Here is a 7,456-nt window from a genome sequence, read left to right on the forward strand (position 1 = left end):
ATAACCAATAATAAACCACAAAATAGCCTGTAAAAAATTAGGCATAGGCCAAAATATTTTCTGTTTAAAAACATTTCTGGTTTAGAATTGCCTCTACCTATCTGATTTTGTTCCTTGTTTTGGAAAACCTGGCTATGCCAGCTACAAGCCAGTGGTCCTCATGTGTCTGTTCCTGAAGCTGGTGCAAGCATTGTTCCCAAAACCTGCTCCCTTTCCTGGAGTCTTTACAAAGGTCTCTCATCCAAGGATATGAAGGAACTTTGAACATGCATCTATTTGTCAGCCTTGAAAAATCTCTTGGAGAGGATTTGTTTGGGAAGTGAAGCCTTAGTAGGATTTGTCATTTGTGTTAGGCAGCGGCCTGAAAAATAGAAGAGATCTTCCCAAACAACATTAGTGATAACATAAAAGCAAACCTTTGCTTGAAAACTTTCAAGTACACAATATTGCAAAAAATGCACATGGTACAGTAATTCTACAATTCTTTTAAGGTTAATTGATTAGTATACCTATCACATATTGTCCAATTAAAAGGTTGGTTGGTTAAGTAATAATTCCCAGCGTTCTGCCCCACTGGAAGCACACAAGGGCTTCTTTGCCCCAATTCTGTTATTGCTAGTCCACTATCTCTAGATTCTGATTGGAAAGCAGAACATTCTTGTACTTGGTTCTCTTCTTGGAATAAGACTAGATGGTATTTTAGGAGGTTAGCTTATTGTTCCTAAATGTTGGGAAAGAGGACAGGAAAATTACTAGGAGTTACATCTGTGTAGTATTAATGATCTACAAAGCTACAAATATATGAAAAATATAAAAAGCTCAAAATCTTGGGCATCAAGACCATTGAACCAGGTAGCAGATGTTAGGTGAGCATAGATGTGGTTTGTACTTTTCAGCCTTAAGGAAAGCAGAAGTAATGACAAATTATTTTTTCAATGGTTTTAGTAAAAATAGTTAAGTAAATACACAGAAATGTTTTCAGCCATTGGTCAGCAAGTAAATGTTTGGGTTGAGATTCTTTTTAATAAATTGGGCAGATGGAGTGGTTAGTATGTGTTGTGTGTAATGCCCCCACATGCATTCATAATTTCTTGGTTCACTGGCATTATTTTTCTATGACAGTCCACCACAAAAATCCCTAAGTGCACATCAACTGCTTCATGTACCTGATCTACTCTAAATTATGATACAATCTTTTATAGAAGTAAATTACTATACAAATATCTGAACTTTTAGCTATTGGTTACCATGCTTCCACCATTAAGTGTTCAAGTCATGTTATAATATATGAACTAATGGAAACTAATCAGAAAATCACTTTGTTTTAAGGAGCTTTTCCCCTCATCTCCAATTCAAAAGCAATTGGGGGGACTTTTTATACTATGTAAGCAAAATATTTTAAGTATTTTTGCTGTGACCTCTGAGCAGTGTAATATTACACAAAATGGGGATATGTTAAGTAACAAGTATGCTGTAAAAAAATTTACAAACACAATTTGGATTGTATTTGATGGGTTTGTTTTAAAAAAATTATTTTATTGATATCTAATATTTCATACTGCTGGAAGATTAATAGGCACAAAACAGACTTATAGATATCTACAAGGGAGAAAATGTTTAGGTACAAATTAACCTATCTTGTCCTATAGTTCAGTCAGTGTCAGGAATCTGTTCATTTTTGCTATAACCTACTAAGGTCTAAGGTAAGGTAAGTTTTACACTTTGAAGCAGAAGAGTAGGGCTAGTATGTTGATGTTCTAAAATACACTAATGTGTAAGCAGACAGATAATATTTTCCAAATGTGATGAAAATGGTATTTATGTCAGTGCCTGGCATGCCAGGTTCCTGCCCTATAAAATTTACAATCAAGTTGTGAAACTGAAAAAATGTATTTTATGTGGATGTGCAGAAAAATGTTTATTAAATTATGTGTTTTAATATTGAAAAAAACCGACCTTTTTTTTCCAAGCAACTTCCAGTATGCTTTTTTTTTCCATTCTCACCTGAGTGGTTCTAAGACATTTTCTGCAGTGAAAGAATTCAAATCCCTGTTAAAATAAGCTTTGCATTTTGAGAACAGAAAAAAACCCATGACCCCTAAATAACCTTCTGTATTGATTGTATTGTTAGCAGCCAGTGTGTTGGATAACATAATACAGATGCTTAGGACAGGTTTAGGAAGGCAAATGGGGGAAAAAAACAAAAGGTTTCTAGTTTTAAGACTATGTGTTTAGGGGAATTGAGGTCATGTTTTATAGAATCCCTCCACAAAAAAATGAAACACCCTTAGATATCCATATATATAAAAGTGTTCATATGTCAATAGAGCTATGGTATACATTCCTTTTAATCCATTTATTTGAATGGACAAAATTCAAGTAGCACCCTTCAGCTTTGCTATTTTCAGATCAGCAAAAGAGAATGTTTGTCAGAATGTGTACAAGAAGTGCCTTTACAAGTGCAGAACTTAGCAAGCTACTGTACTTGAAAAAACCATGTAAATTCAAATCCTTTTTCTGCAGAGGCGGTATCTTTCCATGTAAAAATCTCAGCTGGTTCTGACTCTTCCCTCATGGCTATCTACCAGTTGTTTTTCATCATGACAGCTTTTATACTTTCTTTTGAAACCAGTATGTCTTCATCCTTTTTTGCTCATTGTAAACAGCATCATCATTCTATCTGACCCTCAAGCCCATATATATGTCCTTTTCAGATGAAAATGATTGGAAATATATGTGCCTCTTCTACTTGTAACTGTGTGAAAGCACCCCTAAAGCTACTGTTTGGACATGAATTTTGAGTGATTTTTCTTACATGAAGAGGAGAAGAGGCAGACCGGTCAACATGGTTAGTAGCAGGTGGAGGTAGAGCAACAATTCCAAGAGGCCGAGTCAATAAAACAGAATCTGGCAGTGAGCCTCAAGATGACCCTCTCTCACCCTTGATTTCTTGCCAATAAAAATCCATGAAATGAGTGGCAAAATACAGGGAGAACGGCTGTCAAGGGACAGAAGAGTGGATGAACAGAGATGCATGCATGCAGATGCATGTGTGTGCCATTTTAAAGGTAGGTTACAAAGCTCAAGATAGTATTGGGAGGGAAAGAAAGGTTGTGTGTGCCATCCTGTTCAAGTCTCTTGGCATGTATGCATTATTTAAACATGCAGTTATGTGATTTTATTTCTACAGCTGTCTCAGGAAATTTGAAGGCAAACCTGCGGACCCTAAGAATGATCCAAGGTTGTAGTGGGATGCAGGTTCCAGTATATAAAATAAACAAAACAACCACCCCCCACCCACCAAACAAGCACCAACAAACCAAAATGAAGACTGTGGTTTTATGGTTTAAAATGGTGTTGAATATTTTTGTCTGTGCCACCAAACTCCCACGTGGAGGTTGGCAAGTCACTTGGAAATGTTCGTGTGTTTTCGTTCCTTGGGTGCACCAGCTTGCTTGTGCCTTATTCTTTAGGAATGAATAATGCTCACACATATGAACATTTTGTTTTAAGCATGGAAAGCTTAAACAAGCTTGCTTTATTCCTGAAAAGAGAGCTTAGACGAGTCTCAGACGGCGAGGTCTGCATGGACGGGTGCCTGTAGCTTATGAGTTGTAAATTTCCCGAAGTGTAGAATGGGAAGGTAGTCCCGTTTGGGAGGTGGGGGCCCCCCAGAGCCGGTCGTGCTTGTGCCGTGTGCCCGTGCTGGGGCTGGCCGGTGTGCGGGCTCGCTCCGGGAGCCGGCAGGAGGTGGCAGCCGAGCGCCGGCCGGCAGCGCGGGGCGCCGGGAGCAGGTGCCGCGGGGGTCCCGGCGGGCTCGCCGCGCAGCAAGCAAACGTGGAATGTGACTCTTTAATGCCTTCCAATGCTGTCGGTTTCTATGCCCACTTTCCAGCCTTGTAAAACCACAGCACGTCAGATGCTAGAGCTTTTACGGTGTGTAGAAATGTGTTTGCTAAACCCAAGGACTTTGTTGTACAGCTGTGACACCTTTAATCCGTTTTTGTGGGAGCTGTACCACACAGAGCAAACGCTCTCGTCTGCTTTCCTGCACAGAGATACTTAATGAACAAGCTAACACGTTTGGGGGATGTGGTCAAGGATCCGGTTGTTTGGAAGCTCTCTTTATACCTTGTAATTAGCACCATCCATCAGACCAAAGAACACCGTTGTCAAATACATAAAGGAACAGCACAGACTTGAGATAAGAGCCAAGATAGGTGAGGGCTTTCTTTTTTTTTTCTTCCCCCCCTCCCTGACTCAAGTGTCTGATGTATTACAGCCTTCAAAGCACTTCAGTATGCTTATATTGTATTCACACATATGCAATGTATTTGAAACATTCCTACCGAGGAGATTGTGGTAAAAACTGTAATGTGCAGCTTGCTGGGTTTCATTGTAAAGTAATATAATCTCCACATGTGCGAAGGCCAATGCAATATTTTATTTTTTGCTTACCCCAGGGAATATGATATTAAATTTATCAGCTGAAGTATTCGAATGAGAACTCATAAATATTTTCTGAGGTGCATCAGTGGCATACATAGGGAGGGAGCAGACGTGCAGCACTGGGTGAAGAGGAAGTTGTTCATACTTTCCATCCTCCACTGTCACACAACAGCTATGTCTTGCCCCTCAGATGGGATACCGGTAAAGTTCCTTGGTGGCTGAAAACAAGTCTTAAATTGTGGAGAATTTGTTAGTCAGTGATTTTTTCTGGTAATTTTTAACTCTGTAGTACATGAAATGCAGATGTTGTTCACATTGGATATAGAGCTTGGGGAGAGAGGGGAGGGCTCCCAAAAAGAGAGGTACTGTTCTGAAGACATTTCAAATGCACAGGAGGGCTGTTGGCCTGCCCACTTCACCTGATGCAGTGATTGTAGGCATCCTAGATGGACAAGCTGCTACCAAATCAACCACAAATCTACCACAATGCCTTTATAGTTGTGAAACTTCCAGGGCTTACGCAAGCATCTCTGCATGGCATTATCTTGTGTTGCTCTGTGATCTAGCCTCTTGTTTGGAGTTAATTTGAGCATCTCCAAAACAATTCTGTGGTGCTTTAGAACAGCCCAAGCCATGATGAGTTAGCAGTTCTCTATCAGCATTGACTGTGTGCACCTGCAGCTAAAATTGCCCGTATCAGGAATGGTACTGAGAACATGAGCAAAGATGACATTTTGCCAATGTAGAAAATCTTGAGGTGCCTCCACACCTCAAGTATCACATACAATTGGTCTCTGTATTTCAAGAGGAACATATTCTTTCTCAAAAATAAAATAAAAAAAATATGGAAAAGGACATCCAAATTTGCTGCAAAAAAGTAATAGCAGGCTTATGGTTTCACTTCAGTTTGGAGAAAAAGCTGAAGAGGGATGAAGCTGATTTATGGCATCAAGAAGGCAGTGCAGAAGATGAGTGCTAAACTTGTTTACCAAATCCTACAGTACTGAATCAGAGAACATGTATTGAAACTGATTGGATGTAATTTAAAACAGATTTTTAAAAGTGCCTTTCTTCAAAGCCTGTAATAAACTTCTAAAACTGGCTATGGCAAGAAAGTGTGAAGTCAGAGCTCATAAAGAGTTTCAAAATAGATTAGACAAATTAATGGATAAAAGGTGTAAAACAGATCCTATTGGGAAGGCAGTGATATTCCTTCTAACATCTGAAATCTAACAGCAGGATGCAGAAGGAGCATGAGGATTAGATTTCAGATAGTAGCTTTTTTCATGTGCTCTCCTTAAGCCACCTCTGCAACTGTGGAAGACAGAAGCCTGGGTGATGGACATTGCCCTCACCACATGGGGCAGTTCTGATAGAAAAAGTTTAGATGGGCATGTCCTCAGGGGTGCTAAAAGAGCTCAAATTGCTGCCTATATCTTCTTGTTTCAAGGTCACAGACTTAAAAACATACAAAAGAAATCAACACTTGCAGAGCAAGCAAATCAAGAGGAGGTAGCTGCTTCAATCCTTTGGAAGTCAGGAAACAAGATTTTTAGGAATCTGTCTGATTAGCAGCCAGCTTAAAAATGAAGACTAGCAGGCTGAGGATGGCTCAAAAGTGAAAGAAGTAAAAAATCTTTTTTGTTGTCATTTGAGTTGAGAATTTGAGAACCATGAACATCCAGTTAGCTTTCTAGCTTTATTTGTGGGAAATTGTATTAAAATGTCCTTGAGGTGCTTTCTTTCTGAGCTTGCTCTGGTTTTGCAGTGGATATACCTTCTGTGCAAATGTCATCCTGGGAACTACATTGCTCTTGGATCTACTTATCTACTACTGGCTGAAGTTGGTCCAGGGCTGAAGCTGGCATGAGCTCCCTATTGCCCTCCAAGTATGTCACCTTTGTGCACCAAGATGGGCTATTTCCAAAAGAAGTTGAAAGCTGTATTTGTCCAGCCCATAGCATCTTTGGTCACCCCGCTCTGCCCTCATTAGATACATTCTCTCTCTACAATATTTAATCCATTAGAAGAGGTGAACTGGTGAACACTTTTTTTTGGTATAACAGCGACTCTTGGCACTTCAGAAGGCATGTCTCCCTTTGATCTAAAATAGCCTGTATGCACTGACTTCTCTGGCACACTGCAATGCTCACCAGCTCTCTTAAGTTTTCCTGAGAGGAACAGAATTGTGAAGGTGGTGAAAGGGTGAACGGGGCAAGAATTTATTTGTTTTTTTTCTTTTAGCTGTTGTTGGCCTGAGATCTGAGGAATAAATCTAAATTTGTAAGGACTGTATTTTAAAATATTTGCCAGTTGTTCCAGATAATAAAATAGGGATTTGTGTCCAGAGAAGAAGAAATGAAAATAAATAAACATGGATCTTTTTCACCTAATTTATGACCTGCAAATAGGGTTCCTCCTCAGCCCAAGTGATTAAATCTCTCCAGTCAAAAGGGACCATTTTGCTTACATCTTCTATCAATAAAAAGTCATGAAAACTTTTTCTTATAAGAGAAAAGAGATCCAAAAATATTAGGTGGCTGTGGTCTAGATTGTTCTGCCATTTCTACCAGGAATTTACATATTCTACCAGGAATATTTACATATTCCTGGACCATATTGAGGGCAATATATAAATTTTAGTTCCTCACCTTTAACATCGCTGTCAAATTTAGTTTAATGGACATTGCCTTTACTCATACTAACTTTATACATGGTAGAGATGGAAAGGTTTTTTGTATAGACATGATATTATTTGTTTTTACTGATGCTGGTTATGGTACAGCTTTGGTTTTTGACCTTGTATGTGTGTCAAGAGGGATTAGAAAGATTTGTTTAAAATGTTGCATTTGATTAACATTTTTGAAGCCCAGTGTTAGAAGTACTTTGAGGCATAAGTGCTTTTGGAGGATAGGTGATTCCCAAAGGAAAAGGTGCATCAGTTCTATGCTAAGATCACTGTTCAGACTTACTGCCCCAGCCTCAGAAATATGTTTTCACTAACCTT

This window comes from Cyanistes caeruleus, chromosome 2 (genome assembly GCF_971803275.1).
Source record: "Cyanistes caeruleus chromosome 2, bCyaCae1.hap1.1, whole genome shotgun sequence".
NCBI lineage: Eukaryota > Metazoa > Chordata > Aves > Passeriformes > Paridae > Cyanistes > Cyanistes caeruleus.